The sequence below is a fragment of the Bidens hawaiensis genome, unplaced genomic scaffold (assembly GCF_021521415.1).
Source record: "Bidens hawaiensis isolate Kalapana, Puna unplaced genomic scaffold, B.hawaiensis_p1.1 tig00022408_1, whole genome shotgun sequence".
Classification (NCBI taxonomy): Eukaryota; Viridiplantae; Streptophyta; class Magnoliopsida; order Asterales; family Asteraceae; genus Bidens; species Bidens hawaiensis.
In genome coordinates this window covers 124,122-141,737 of record NW_027493495.1, presented here as the reverse complement: position 1 = coordinate 141,737, position 17,616 = coordinate 124,122, and the positions used below count along the sequence as shown (strand labels likewise).

Below are 17,616 nucleotides of genomic sequence, written 5' to 3'. Positions count from 1 at the left end.
TATATAAATATAACATTTGCATTTTACTAAATTTATAATATATACATTAACCTAAAATATTTTACAGTTTAAGATTAAACATCCATTATAATACAAATTAATGGTTACATAATGTTATTTGAAGTTAAAATCCTTCATTAAAAATATTTTAATATCAAAATACTATCAAGATTTTTTTAAAATTCCATTAAAATACCAATTAATGATTACACGATTCTAATTGAATTTGAATTCAATATTATATTATAATAATATGTTAATTTTTTCAAAATGGATGCCTAAAATAAAACGCGCATTAAAAGTTTTTAAATCTCAAAATACTTTATAGGTTAATGTTTTTTGAATAATTCAAAACTATATTAAAATATTTAATTATGTCAAAAATGTTGCTTAAAATAAAACTCTCGGATCCTTAATTTATGCATAGTTATGAGCATAATATTAGTAAAATGATAATATAATGACTATCTTTATATAATTATTATCATAAAATTCATTTTTTCATTCCAAGGATGTACATAGAGATTTATGATTTGTTTATAAGTTTGTGAATTGTATTTGTACCTTTATTTCTCTTACTAACAATTCATTGAATTGATTTTGTAGTGATTTTAGTTTTCTTCTTTGTAAGTATAAAAAATTACAACACATTTCTTTCTATTTCGATGATTGTTTAATAAACAAAACTTTATGACTTCATATATCATGATGTAGTTTTATTGATATATCTTTTTGGCTTCATGGATTAAGTTAAAAAGATGTTTTAAGTTGGCATTTTACGTTATTTGTTGTTGTATGTTATTTTATTTCAATTTATTATTATTATTATTGTTATTATTATTATCATTGCCGCTATATATATATATTTATATACAATTTTCACGAGTATGATACAGATTACTAACCATTGAAAGATATTGAAATTTTACATCGTTGTTTGGGTCTTCGTCTCAAATTCTTCCAACGTTATAAAAATACATTTTTAAATATGTGACAACATTTTGTCCTAAAAGTTATTTTTATAAACATAAAATGTCTAATGATATCGGTATGAATGTTTTGTATTAAAATAAATCAGCAAATTATAGTTTATAATTAATAGTGTATAAATATATCAAAATCTTATTATAAAAGTCAAAAATAAAAATCATTATATAATATAACTCAATTTACGTATTACATGATATATATTTTTTATTTTTATTATAACTTTCATCAGTGTGTAACACGTGTTTTCATTATTAAACATGTTATTATTTTAATGATATATTTAATTTGGATAATATTGTTTTTTTAAATTTTCAGGTGGTGAAACAAAATGAGTTTTTTTTGTTAGAATATTTGAAGAAGTTGATGGTGGTTTAATATGAAAGAACATGTTTAGATCTTTTTGTTGATGTATTTTTGTGGTTTGGTGTACACTAACTTATTGTAATTTTAAACTTTTAATATCTAGGTATCGTTAATGATTAACGTTTTGATTTGAAAGTTGAAGAAGTTTTGTGTGCTTGAATTTGTTATATAAATTTATTATGTTTAGTGACATGTTATTCCACTCACGTATTACGCGGGTATATACCCTAGTTTGTCTTATATATGAATACGTGCATATGAAACATGATAGATACAACAATGAAAGGAGTATTGATGATAGTGTAATACCAATATTAAACATATCTATGAGTAACTGCAGTAGCTAAGAAAAAGAAATGTTACTAGAAGTTTTAGCGCACATTTACATAACAAACTAGCGGTAGTAGTTTGTTATGAAAGATAAGTTAATACAGATCAACACTTAAAAACTCATTTGAGTTTCTCATACATACATATATATATATATATACATACATATATATATATATACATATATATATATATATATATATATATATATATATATACAAGTCCCTTGTTAGTTTTCTAGAGGTTTTGTTTTGGTGTTTAGACACTCTTGTTTGTTTCGTTGGTTCTGTCTTGGGGTATTTTTGCTAGTTTCCCCGCTAGCCTTTTTATAAAATTTTCAATTAAAAAAAAAATATATGTCTTAGTTGTCTTTGTAAATGAAGAAAATGAAACTTAAACTAATTCTGTATTAAAATAAAATCGATGAAAAACCAATCGTTTGTTAGGTTTTAATGAGAGAACGGCGTACTTAACTTTTCTAAGTTAAAAAGAAATAAGTAACAACAAACTATTTTAAAATGCTTTGGTAATCAAAGGTTATTATCTAATTAATTCTCTGTTCCATTTGCAAAACATCTTTCTAATTCCTAACAAGAATTATATGCTAATAAGAATTATAAATATTACAAAAATTATGTCTTGAAAAAAAGGAGTGTTCAACACTATTTTTACTTATTAACACACAATAAAGTCGTATAATAATAATAATAATAAACTATTTCTACTCTATTTGCTCATATAAGTTTTATCTACTACTTACAACTCACACTAATTAAAACTTTATAATTCATTCGAAGTTACAAAAGATATTTGTTATTCTAAACGAAAATGATCCGCGTGATACTTGTTAATAAATTAAACTCAAATTAGATCAATTTAGAAACTTACAAAAGAAGTCAGTGTAAGATAAGAGGAAATATAAAAAGAAAGACAGAGTTACAGAAATTGTCCTTTATGTTTGTACTAAATTTCAGTAGTTGTCATTTACCTTTAAAAGTAAAATAATTTTCCCTTTACGTTTCGAAATGTCACACCGTTTGTCCTTTTAGCCTAACCCAGTTAATTTTTCTTGTTAGGTTAGGTAATGTGTTGCGCATGAGAGCAAATTCGTCAATTTACCTACTTAATTATAAATATTCTAATAAAAAAACAAATTAATAACTTAACCCAACCCACCCCACCCCACCCCCGTCTCCCCCTTCTTCCTCCCTGCCACCGTCTTCTCCGCCGCCACCGTTTCTCCGACGACGAACACCATCTCCACTCCCACAAGAAACCACAACCAACTCCATTTTTTTCAATCCTCTGCTACCGTTCTCCGCCCGGAAGCTTGCGTCGCCCTGCCAGAAGGTATTAGTGGTCAGGAACTCGTCTGCGGTTGTTGACGGAGATGCCGTGGCCGGACTCGAACGCTATGTTCCCGGATGGAGTGTTCGGCGGCGGTGGCTCATGGACCGGTGATGAAATGACAGTACTGCGCCTTTGGTACGGTGACTTTGGAGAATTCGAAACTGGATATCACGCAGAAGCAAACCAAATCCAGTCCTGAGGTTTCTATTATTATTATTATTATTATTATTAATTAGGATATTTTGTTATTTGAGCCCTAATTATCATTATCAATATACAGGATTAGGTTATTGAGGTAATTTGCATAGTTTTCATTAATTTAATTGTTCCAGTGGATATTAATATTGTTTCTACTACTGAATATGGAATTCAGTAAGAAACCATCATACGAACAAAATCTCCATGGTTGTGGTTTCTTGTGGGAGTGGAGATGGTGTTCGTTGTCGGAGAAGACGGTGGCGGGGAGGAAGAAGGGGGAGACGGGGGTGGGGTGGGTTGGGTTAAGTTATTAATTTGTTTTTTTTATTAGAATATTTATAATTAAGTAGGTAAATTGACGAATTTGCCCTCATGTGCAATACACATGGCTAAACTTAACAAGAAAAGCTAACTGGGTTAGGCCAAAAGGACAAACGGTGTGACATTTCGAAACGTAAAGGACAAATTGTGTTATTTTTAAAGGTAAATGACAACTACTGAAATTTAGTAGAAACATAAAGGACAATTTCTGTAATTCTGTCTAAAAAGAAATCCTACCAACCATCAATTTGAGCAAGAAAGGCTGGCACGGCTAGGTATCCCCGTACAACAGCAACCACACATCCTTCCTTCCCCTATAGCCACATCCTCTCGATTCTCAAAGACAAAATAACGATTGGAGATTTCGGATAACTGTATTAGAAATGTTCGAAAATCCGTATATGAACTATCTGAAATTTCGAATTTTTGAATTGTTCAACTAGTAATTCTGGAAATTTTTGAATATTCGAATTATCCAATGTTAAATTTAATTATGTAGAAATTTATATGTGAAACTTTGAAAACTAAAAATAAAAGTTAATTTTTAATGAAGCAACAATTGTTAAAACTAAACCCAGTTTTTAGTGAACTAGCCAAGGGCTCCCCTTGGATCCCAATTGCTTAGGGGCTTTGACCAGCCCCTAAGAAATACTAAGGTTCTAATACATAAGATTATAATAAACTCAAATAAACATGCACTTTGTGCATTTTAACTTCTTAGATGAATATTATTATTCAAATTAGTAAATAAAAAACCAATACAATTATACTAAAATACGTAACCATATCTTATAGCATTATTTGAATAAATCATATCTTATTGGCGTTACCCATAGGGTTGGTTGGTGGTTAATTGGCAATGTTAAAACCTTTAAACACCTGGGTTTGAGAAGGAAGTCTTGGGTTCAAGTCTCATGGACAACATTTAAAAGAATTTCAGCATTCAAAAAAATATATTTCAAAGTTACATAAATGATAATGAGGTAAAATGATAATGTACGTTTTTATCTTACGACTGATAATAACATATTTTGAAAATTGCTATAAATATTAGGGCTACAAACAAATCGAACAAACGCGAACAAGGTGTCGTTCATGTTCGTTTAATAAGAAAATAATGTGTTCGCGGACGTTTCACAACACACTTATCGAACATAATTTTAATTTCGTGTCCGTTCATTAAGGAAATGAACATGTTCGCGAACGTTTAGCGAACATAAATAAAATATGCAGAGCCTAAAGATTGAGGTTGATGTATTCATCAATGTGAATAATGAGAAAGGAATACAAAAATACTTTCATGAACAACATATACAAACTAATGTTCGTGAACACATTACTGCTCGTTCACGAACACAATTGAACAAACTAGGACTCTGTTCATGTTCTTTTTTTAATTAATCAAACAAAATTTTTTATATATGTTTGATCATTATTAAATGAACAAACATAAACGAAATTTTCATCGAACGATTCTTTTTATCTATTTAATACCAACCATTGATGATGTTAATACTTCACTTACTTTTTTACGAGGAAAATCATGTTAATGACGTATATTATCAAAATGGTCAATGGTTGACATTTTTTTTAAGTCTTATCAAATTGACAGTTACAATAGCTTATAAAACAAATGAACTATATCAATACTAAAATGTGGACGGTATCTCAAGGTTGCAAAAGTCGCTATGCAGATCCGAGGCGGTCGACTGGTGAGCTGGGTGTACTCGGAGTACTCGGGGAGTACTCGGACATGATAAATATAAAGAAAATTAGTTTTTGGATATTATATATATGTCGAATATCACAAATTTACTAATATTTATAACAAAATAGGTAAAGATCAATATAAATAAAAGAAATACACTTTTAGATAATAAATTATTCTAAAAACTGTTAGTTATTAAGTAAAAAATGATAATTATTCTTTAATTTTAAAGAAATACGAGTTATGGTTTGTTTTTTAAGCCAAAATCGGCTCAAGTTCACCGACTAGTTGAGATTCTGACTAAGGTTGACCACCTTTAGTCAATCTTAGTAACTAGGCGGAATCAAATAAACTCGCATCGGCAACATACCATGTAGCGAGTACTCAGGGAGTAATCGGCCTTGGAAACCTACTTTTACAACATTGCTGTATCTAGAATGAAGCATTTACGGACGTCCTCAACAAAGATAGAAAGGTACGTCGAGACGCCAATAACGTTACGTGGTTTCAAGACAAGAGTACGTCGGAACGACGATATACCATAGAATGGGGAAATGTGAGAGACGGACCCTCATTGAGTTTCCTAGTGACATGCCAACATAGAGATGGAGATGTCCTTGAGCACTTTGGCTTGTAGATGCTCTTTGCCATTTTTATGTTAGCTGGCAAACATCGATAGGAACTTTTGTGCCGCGTAGACATAGGAGCAAAAGTACCATAACTTTTGCGTCACTCGACACAATAATAATTTCACTACATGTCACCTCCCGAAATAATTTTGTTTAAAATGCCAAATTTTAAAATAGGACAAATGATAACTTGTAAGTTACAAGACCCAACAAAGAAGCATTTCTAACAAGAAGAAACAAGTGAAGTATATGTTTTGTTTTGTTTTTTTTTTATGAAAAACAAGATGTATATTTAGTGTTTAAACTTAATTACATAATAACTAGTTTGGTTTAATGACAAAGAGGTATTACTTTGAACAAAAAGGTTGTGGGTTCTAGTCCAATTTGGAACATGTTTAAATCTATTTTTATATAAAACTTTTTTACACAACCAAAATCATAACCAAGTATGCCCATTTAAAAATTAAATTGTTTAAAGCCAACAAAATACTCATTTTACTTGAGTCCCAAACTATTTTTCACCTTCGTCCCAAAATTTTTTTGGCTTCTCGGAGCCGGGCCTGTATACAACCATACGCTCAAAATCAATCTATTCGTTTCACACAAAATAATCAAAGATCTCGCAAAGACACATGACACGATGCTAAGCCAACACCTACTGTGACATTCATCATTTTGGGTTTAACTTGCATTTGTTTGACCCGTTTTGGTCTTTCGGATCTTTCGTTATTAATAAAATATTGGGTTTTATGTTCATTTATGTTACACAATTGTCGGATCAATAAATCATCTCTTTCGGTATGTTAAAACACCCTTTTTGGCTAAAAACGAGTTAAAACAAACTTAAGGGACTAAAATTGTCAAATAACAAAAGTATGTACCTCTTAAAATAAACATTATGGCCAACCTTTCACTCTTTCCCTATATAAAATTATAAACAAACCAATGCATCCCATTTGGGTTTGCTCATTCACCTCAAACTCTCCCCAATCTAGATCTAAGTATTCTTTATTCAGACTCTTGATAGTTTGACTTCTCAAGGTCAGACTACTTCTAATATTTGTTTGTAACTAATTCTTGTTAGTTAAAGCTTGTTTAATCCTTGGCTTTCCCTTCTCCGGCCATGGTCGGTTTAGGTGTATTGCTAGACAAGGCTTCATAGAGGACTATTATAGTCCTTGTTAACACTTTAAATTTTGTTTAAGCTTATTATTAATGTTAATGTTTAGTTCTATTTATTTTAGTTTCCAAATCATTTTAACGAGTTCTATGGTAATGGGTATTTGGCAACAATCCTCGGTTTCATCTCGAGTCAAGAGCCGAAACCAAAACCGAACTTTTGTTTAAATACTTTATCGTTAACATATTGCATGTAAGACTTGAGTATTATCATTTCTCAGTTTGTTCTAATGAGTTATATGGTATTGGGTATGTGGTAACCATCCTTGGTCTTATTCCGAGTCAAGGACTGAACCAAGACCGAATTCTCGTTTAAATGCTTTATATTTAAAATGATTTATTAATATGTTACATGTAAGATTTGTGTATTATAATTTCTAAGTTCCATTTAAGAAGTTCTATGGTATTGGGTATGTGGTAACCATCCTCGGTCTTATTCCGAGTCAAGGATCGAACCAAGACCTAACTAAACCGAGTTCACTCGCTTAAGACACGCTAGTTGTGTTTTGGGCCACCGAACCTCGTATTTTTCTCTAAAACTATATTATAAACTAATTTTAATTATTTTCTCAAAACACTTGGTATGTTGGATCCAACTTGATCTCATAAAAAGTTTGGACCGACGAAACCAAACACCCGCTTAACGAGCGTTAAGGTTCTTCTTAATAGAACTACACACTTGGTTAATCTTCTTTTGATTTCATTGAGTTATCTCATAACATTTATCACTTTGGAATCTTGACTTTGGGCTTGACCAATTATCAAGACTCGAACCGACAAATCCGAACACTCGTAAAATCTCGTCTTAGTATCTATTTAACAAAGGGTCTTGTAATAGCATAATTATACCCAAATATTTACTTAACAAAGGTTAAGTAAAACTAATGAATAGAATACCGAGACCCGATTTCGAGTAAACTTACCTTTCTAAAACCATTACTTTAATCCTTATGTATTTACACTTTAACTCTCAAACTTTAATTATTTATTTTACTTGTCATATCATTTTACTTTAAAACTTTTAAGTCCATCTACTAACTCAAGACCCTCTTTAATCTAGGTCTTGTTCGATGAACTTACCTTTTCGTTTTATCACAAACTAATCCTCCAAGTTACGTATTTTATGTGTATACATTACATCCCTCGTTTTCATTTTTATACTTTGTGGGTAACATGCATACTTATTCAAAACAAGAATGATTTATAGTACTCGATCCTCAAACCATAAACTTTAGGGTGTATGATACAAGAATACTTGCTCTATTGAGTGTTATATGTTTCATATGCTTTACGTGCACGAGTGTTTATTTTTATGTTGTTGAGCCTCAATAAGTATGATCATACATACCCCTAACTACTTTAGCTTTGTGCTAGTAAAATAGGGTCTCATTATCCGAGTATGTCGGTTGTTACCGATTAGAAATGATCCTCATTTATTTATGATTTATATATCGTAATTGTTGCTTTTATTTATAGTTTCATATACGAGCTGTGGATTTTGCCTCATATTATATATACTCAAAACTATGAAATTGCTCACCAACATTCGTGTTGACAAATATTATTTTATGCATTGTTACAGGTTTTATTATTGGTTGATTGGAGTTCGAAGATGCTATCTTATTTGAGACCGTTTAGGTTATTAGAAGAATGAACAATTAAATTCTTATATTTCGTGTTATTTTGTATGACCGATGTTGTGTTACTTTTGTTGATTAAATGGAATGAATAAGTTGTTTAAATATTATCACTTTAATAATGTTTTGTGTTCTTGAGCAATTCGTTGCACCCCGACATGTTCTGCCGCCTTTGATCGAGGTGTGACATCTACCGTATGGATACATGGCTATATCTTACGAACATCGTTGGATCATGTTACGTGATTTCAAAAGGTCATTCATTACACATTATTTTATATATATATATATATATATATATATATATATATATATATATATATGAGATAATTAATGAAATGTCGATGCCACGTATTAATTATGTGAAAATTACATTGACTTTAAATGTAGCTATTTCCATCTACTAACCAAAGTTATTGATTGGTGTGATGACAAAATGTTAATAGGCGTGTTAGCGTGGGTTTCTTACTTCACATGACTGAATCACATTTGCAGGATGCTTGCTTGTTACTTCTTTATCATTTTTATTTTTGTTTCAGTTTCTTTTCTAAATTTCGGTAACGTAATTAATGTAACCGAAACCGACAAATTCACAACGATTCACTGCCGCAACGTTCAGACCAACAACACTCGGGCTTAATTTTACTGAACGAATGTTTTTTTGTTTTATTATATATATATATATACACACACATATGTATACATGCATGCATGTATAAGATAATTAATGAAATGTCGGTGCCACATATTAAGTATGTTAAAATCACCTTGGCTTTAAATGCATCTATTTCCATCCACTAACCAAAGTTATTGATTGACGTGATGGCAAAATGTTAATAGGTGTGTTAAACCATCCTCTATGTTGAGGGGCATCGAAACCCCTCCACAGTGTCACGTCAGCGCCACGTAAGTACAGGGGGGCATCGAAGCCCCAACCAATAATGTCCCGCTATGGTTAACGACCCAAAGGCGCCCACTTATATATATATGTGTGTGTGTGAGAGAGAGAGAGAGAGAGAGAGAGAGATGGAGAGAGTTGTTGGAGATGGGGGCACCCATTTTATTCTTCCGCGCAGATCATTGGAACGATGGGCGTACACCGTGCCCCACCACCAATGGCATCCCTTGGTGGTGTTCAGCGCCCATCGGCACCCGCCATCAACCACCAATGCGCTCCATAGAGGGTGGTCCTAGAGTGGGTTTCTTACTTCGCATGATCGAATAACAGTTGCAAGATGCTTGCTTGTCACCTGTATATCATTTTTATTTTTGTTTTGTATAATTTTTTTTCTAAATTTTGGTAACGTAATTAACGTAACTGAAACCGATTAAAGTCACGTCGATTCACTGCCGCAACGCCCAGACCGACAACACACGGGTTTTATTTTACCGAACAAATGTTTTTTTTTTGTTTTATATTTTATTTGAATTCTGCTCAGAACCCGCCTAAATTCGCATCGACACTCGGGACTGACAACACTCAAGTTTTCCAATGCTCGAGTTTTACCGATCGAATAAACAGCGTTAACAATTGTATTTTTTTATGTGAATAGGCCACTTGGCGGCACCTTAGTGGTCCACCCTTTTTTGTTCTTTTTTATTATTTATATATTTTCTTTTGTTTTTTAGTTATTTGTTTATTACTGTTATCAGTAACTAGCTGAATTCAGATCTTTTTTTTTGTTTTTTAGTTCTTCAAAGTTTTTTTTTTGTTTTTTGTTTTTTCAATGCCATCACCTTCGATACTGACATCTATCATAGATTTTTTTTCTTCGCAACGGGTTTTGATGCTTAATTTATTTTTTTGTTTAGTTTCACTGTCGTAAACAAAGACCGGCCAAATTCGTGTATGTGAACCACCATAACGCACGGTTTTTTATCTGCCCGGCGCAACGCGCCGATGTAGTACCTAGTTACTTATTATAAGATTATCCTAAAGTCATCACTACGTGAGCTTCAGTTCAATAAGCAATCTATTCTATAACATGCAAATGAGTACAAAATATATATTTGTCAACAACACATGTTGAGTGAGTATATCACCAGTTTTGATAAAACAAAATTGGTAATATATAATGATATAAATTAATGAATAAAAATAGACAAAACTGTTATTTGTGAGTATAAACAATAAAATCGTTAAGCAAGTAATGAGATGTCGGTGAAACCATTGCCAATGCGATCGGGTCATTCACACCCCAACCGACGACGGAAATGTCGGGGCGTAACTGATTGCTCACAGCTTTTCAAAGGTTACTATCAAGCAATAATATAAGTTTCGATATCTATTAAATAAATTTCCAAATAACAAACATCCATACAAAATCCAAATACACAAGTATATATATCAATCAATAACAATATATCTTATTACTAAATAATAAAATATCAAAAATTTATCGTATTAAAAGATAAATTTAGAAATTCATTATATACTATTACAATAATAAATAAATTAGTATACTTTCATATTAACTATTCCCTAACTATATTTTTTATCATAAAATAGTAACATCAGACATCATTAATTAAATTGAGAAGCAAGTCTCTCATTCGTGTGTATTAACTTCGTAAATAATTTAATACAAGGGTATGGCTAATAAACAAAAATTCTTATATTTAATTAAATAAAATTCTTATGGATATTATATTTTTGTATTAAAATTTAAAACTTTATATTTTACTTACGATAGTCAACAAAATGAAAATTAGTTTTTGACACAAATGAAGTTAGGTGAAGTAGAAGGGTGCTTTGATATTAACTTGTAGAAAATGATCGGCTTAAAAGGTGTAAAATACAAGGCTCTTTACCATTTAACACTTAATAATTAACAAATATTATAAATAATTGATATATAACTAATAAGTGTATTGATATGGATGATTTCTAAACATGGTTAGTCTTTTCTAATAAGTGTATTGATATGGATGATTTCTAAACAGGTTGCTTCGGCCGGTTTTGAGGTTTTAACGGTTTAGTAGGCGTGTTCATGATTCGGTTTAGAAAAACTGAAACCACCCAACCAATCCTTGGTTTGGTTTTGTGGTCGTCTTTTAAGTTTGCTCGATTGGCATAAAAATTTCAAACTATACTTAATGGTTTGGTTTGTGATTTCGACCAAAAACCTGCCATAAAAGCCAAGCTAGACTATGTGAATTGGACAACAGTTCAAAAATCATAACATGAAGAAAATAAGGACACTAGTTTAAAAAGCATAACATGAATGTGTTTGACCCGTGTAACCCTGCATCTACTTTTAGGTCAAACAATTAATAAAAGTTTGATTTGATTCTCATAACTTTTAACATTTTAACAATTTGATTTTGGTTTACAATGATAAAGGTTATTATTAACGGTTTTATCTAAAACCGGCAAAATCCAACCGTAGGCGGTTGGCGTTGAAACAAATTTCCTATAATATTACTCAGCATAATGCCTGAATTTTATAAATGATAAGCATGGTTTATCAATATTATACATATGCATAAGTGAATTAACTTTTACATGAAAACTATAAATAATAGATGTTAAATGGCCGCGTCTATTTACACGGTATGCTTTAAGTTTCAAACGGTAAACAAAAATGTCTGTTAAACTCGGCTTGTATAAACTTCCAACTAGTCAAACCAACTTGCTTTGATTTGGATTGTTAAGTCTATTTCAACGCTCTACAAACACCTTGTATCAATCATGTTCCTCGTATTTAAAGAACCCATGAACCGCACACTTTTTTACATGGGGTAACGAAAATCCTTTAATTAGTTACAACATAATTTTTTTATAAACTTGAATCAACTATTATTTTCTACCCATAATTTTCCTATCTTTTACTGTTTGAGGTTTATAAATATACCATGTTTTTAAAAAGCAATGAGTGTTAAGATGCAACATCTACAAACAGAGTTGCAAAAGTATAACTGGTTGCATTAATGAATAGCTGAAATTGTTAGGTTAGAAAGATGTGACATGAAAGAGTCGTGATCATGATAGCATAGGTTAGGTGTCCCATGTTAAAACGTGTTTAATGCTACTACCATATACCATCATCCCCTTGACTCCAACTCAACACTCCTTTCCGACCATCTTATTTAATGATTAGTCCTATCTTCTTCTTAATAACACACTAGTCTATCTTATTTTTTCTTTCAAATTAAACACATGTTAAGGGTGGCCGGCGTCATCCTTAACATCCCTAACTTTACGAATGATCTCTTTCTTCCGCATCAACGTCATATTATTTTTTCATATACCATAGAATTAATCGTTATCTTTTATATTCTTAACAGCACTTAATTTTATAGGTTGTACAATGATATGAAATACTTGTATATAAATAATATGTATATTGGTTTCATCGACAATCATACGGCGCCCATCACCCTTATCGTCTCGTTTCCACATGCACATCCACCTCTCTAGGCATGTTAAATGCTCAAATATTATTTTTGTAACTTGATGATGACAAATTTACAATGCATTTTCTTGATTTATTGGCATTATTTTTGTTTAATAATTACATGGACCACAATTTTTATTGAGCAAGATTTTAGGGGGGGGAGGGTTTAAATGGGATTTAATTCCATTATAATATTATTAGCATAAATAAATACCACTTTAATCTTTGATATTCTCCAACATTTAATGACACATTAATCGGGGGCGTGGAACACATGAGGGTGTGGTACTAGAGGCACGGGCACTGTAAAAACGAGGGCGTCACCCCTTGACATGGGGCTGCAACACATTTAATCTTACTAACACCGTAAAAACCATAAAATCTTTTTAAATGCGTGATACTATAGGCGTAAATAATCTTTGCAACTTTTTGTTATTTCAGTTTAACTTACTAACACCATAAAAAGATGTGTAACCTCAAATGGTATATAAAACATGTGAAGAAAAAAATATAATACATGTAATATTATAATGTCTTTAATTAGTTTACAATTACAATATTGTGTATTTTTTATATAAAAAAAATTAATGATAATATGTAAAAGAAGTAAAACATTACAAAAATTAATAAAAAATTAAGATAACAGCTCGAGCTTTTTACGAGTCGAGCTCAAGCCCGACTTTTTAAATCGCTAAATTAAACAACTTAAGCCGGTCTGGTTTGTAAACTCAACTTGGTTCACTCCTTAACTGACTTGTTAGCTCACTCATTTATCTTAATGAGCTGGAAAGTTAAACTCCAACTAGCTCGTAAATGTTTTAATTCAATTTTTGTGATGTCTTATTTCTACGCACAATGCATCTTTCATAAACTACATATTATAATGCTATTTTCTCTTTCTTCACAATTCTTTTAAAGATCGGAGACAATTCATAATGTTTAAAATTTAGGATTAGATTAAATGAGTCGAACGATGAACTACAAATAGTAACGGACCAAGTAAATTTTCTCACAATGGCTAGAAAAGTTTTTGGTCGTTCTCATTTGTATACAATAAAAATTTCGATTCGGGTTGAATCAAATCGTTATATAATTTTTTATTGGTCCGGTTTGACCATCCTGATCGGGTCGAATCTGTCATATAAAAAGATAACCAAACAATATAACAAATAATCAATATATTTAAAGCTGTTAACAAAATAACAAATAATCAATATATTTAAAGTTGTTATCTAATGAGTTTTCAATTTTTAAAATCTAACCATTATACTATCTACTTTAACATTCATAAACAAGTCATTCTCAATATAACAAATACAACCATCGCTTAATTTTCATCACTCATTTGATTTTGCAAATCGGACTTCACGTACTTCATAGCTGAAAAACATCTTCCAACGCTTGTGGCTGTAATGGTAATACGAGAGCTAACTTTAATAAATGATATATCAATGCAAATGAAAACATCTTCCAACACTTGTGGCTGTAATGGTAATACGAGAGCTAACTTTAATAAATGATATATCAATGCAAATGAATGGTGTTTCTTTATTTGATCGATTAATTAAACAAGTCTTGCTAAACCATTCAAGTGTTTAAATCGTTCATCTCCTTTCAAATTTATCAATGTACCTTACGAATTCAACCGGTACATCTTGACTATTCTTAATTTTTTTGGAATAGACGTGAAAGATTGAACGGTCGATGGTGAGTTGTTAGGTTTACCGCGTCAAAAAATCAAACAAAAAAATCAAAACAGAAAAGAATTGGACTAGGTTTTGGGCTAAAATTTGGACAAGATTTTGGGCTTGGGCTTAAAAAGGCTGGTTTTGGACTGTTATTTAATAATAACCAGGGAACAAACACATACACAAACTCCACTTCACACGTTCAGGAAATACATAACCAAAAAACACCCAAAACCTGCATAGTGATCCCGTAACCTACTCTTAACAAAGAACTTCTAATCACTCTAATTATATCCGTTAGGGAAACAAGCCCTTCGAGCAGCCCGTTACGGTCCACAACCCAAACTCGATGAACATGGTTCGCCACCAACTTATTCACCACCTCACCTAGTCGTGATTCACAGTGGAAAGTCACAAGCTCCCTAGGGCTCGATCCCGCCATATTAGCCGACACGGACAGCAAGCCCTTTGTGAAGTCCATGACACTTCCCGGCAAAAATGACTGCAGTTGAGAAACCAGGCACCCTCTCAAATCTGTAGCCGAAAATGTACCAATTACCTTTCTTCCTTTTCCCTACAAAAATGCAAAACCCGAGGAACCGTTACTTACTACAGGGGTGTGCATCAAACTGAAAAAACTTATCAGTATCACAATAAACCCAACCGAAAATACCAAACCCTAACAAAAACCAACGGTTTGGTTTTAATGTTTTCGACAAAACTAAGTTTTCAGTTCGGTTTCGGTTTAGCATGTAATCATACCCGAAAACTGAACATATCCAAATTCATAGAATTTCATTGTTATTTGAAATTTTAAGTAACTTCGTAGTAACCCAATATTTTAGCGCAATGAGATAATCAATTAGTTACTAACCGAAAATGTAACAATGAAGAACTGAATCAAAATAGAAAAAAATGAAACCAATAAAAACCAAACTGAATGGTTTTAAAACGCAAAAACCGAATTTTAATTTTTGGTCCGGTTTGTGCCCAAAGTCGACCCAACGCGTTAAGGAATAACAAGCGGGTATTTAGAGTGTCCGGCTTACGTTTACGAGTTGTGTGTGATCTTCTGTAGCGGGATTTGTAGATTCAACTATAGGGACAGCGTAAGGGCACCGGCTCTCATTGACTTGATGGCATCTATGACTTTGGTGTGATTGGTGACTCCAAATACGGGTTCTACTAATACAGACAGATCATGCACGCTTCGGTTGAATACATGTTTGAGTTCGGGCTCATGTCCTTTAAGGAACTTGATGAGGTCCATTTGTGTGAGCATTCGGTACGTTGAGGCGGACTCCACGAGCTCCACTCCAGCTAGGTTCTCCATGTTGCTATCCAGTGGCACTAGTGCACGATGGATTCCTTTGCTAAACACTTCCATACAGTCGAGAAGGCTGCACCATTACAGCTAAATAGCCAATTTCTACAATTCTACTCATTTAACTTGAAAAAAATGCTGAGTAATCGTCAGTGGCGAATCTTGGACTAAGATACCGGGGGCGGACTCAAAATGTATACAAAATTTCACAAACAAAGGGGGCAGACTTAAATTTTTGGCCGAAAACGGCTAAATTTACATTGCGTATAGAAAATTTTGGGAGAAAACGGCTAAATTTTACATCACGTATAAAAAAATTCGGGCGGAAACGGCTAAATTTTACACTACGTATATAAAATTTCGGTCGAAAACGGCTAAATTTACACTCAGTATAAAAAATTTTGGACGAAAACTAGTAAATTTACACTACCACGTAAAAAACAGGGGCGGGCCACCCCTGGCCCTAAGAATGCTTCGCCATTGGGAATCGTTAACTTAGGCCGTCCGTAGTGGGACGGCCAATAATATATGTATATTATTTTAAAAACATTTTTTAAATAATTAAAGGAGCAACATGCCTGGTGCTAGGATTAAGTGTCCAAAGGCTAAGGCTTTCAAGACAATGACCGATAACCGACATCCTGTGCTCCATATTATCCAACTCTTCAACACCACCACCACCATCCGGCTTATCCCCAGCAATATGTGACAATATATCCAACATGGTCACCATCCCTATATAATGTTTCCTAACAACACCCGTGTGTTTATCCGACTCCAATATCATTGACCCACCGGCCCCAATCCAATGTCCCGGTGGTGCAGCCACAGGCACAGCCACCACCTGGTTAGCCACCAGTGCGTTCAAGGTGTGGGCCAGGGTGGCCGTGTACGGAACCTCCACTAGCCTCCTGTTTTCGGCTACTAGTTCTTTAACCTTTTTGTCCTTTAACCGTTGTGGCTTGTGTGTGGTCGCTCTTCGGACCCATTATTGATGTTTGCATATTTTGTGTAGGGACTATAATTAGTATGGTGTAATGTGTATGAGTAAGTGAGTAACGTTGTTTTGTGTTAAATGAGAAGGTGGTGGAAGAGGATGACTATGTTAACGTGTATTGGTTGTGTGACACGTGGTTTGATAGTTATCTAAAGTGAGCCATTGTTGGGCCGACTTATATTCTTTTAATATTTTATAATTTTGGGCCATCATGGTCCATGGTTTTGGTTCGACACGCGTCGAAAACTCGAAATGTTTAACATTGTTGATAAAAATATATAAAAACTAAATGTTTTAGCTTTTACTTTTACACACCGTTAAAGAAAATCCCTTCATCATTTTGTTATTCTTTGTTTTAAGAGAACAATATGTGTATTCTAATTTATTTAAATAAATTGACATAAGACTGAAACGGTAGTTGTTGATGATTTGATGGTGAAGAGGTAGGTCCCAGCAGAGCCCAGTTGGACCCGCAAGACTCACCTTGAACAGGGACGTCTGCGCA

The 17,616-nt window shown here is 32.5% G+C and overlaps 1 pseudogene across 1 annotated transcript; it reads right to left on the bottom strand.

Moving 5' to 3' along the window:
• Window positions 1-14,429: 14,429 nt before the first annotated feature.
• On the bottom strand, window positions 14,430-17,118 carry LOC143565560 (SNF1-related protein kinase regulatory subunit gamma-like PV42a; annotated as a pseudogene). Its single transcript, XR_013141093.1, has 4 exons — window positions 16,693-17,118; window positions 15,840-16,190; window positions 15,026-15,364; window positions 14,430-14,585 (listed from the first exon to the last, which is right to left on the bottom strand). The product of XR_013141093.1 is annotated as an SNF1-related protein kinase regulatory subunit gamma-like PV42a (transcript).
• Window positions 17,119-17,616: the final 498 nt, after the last annotated feature.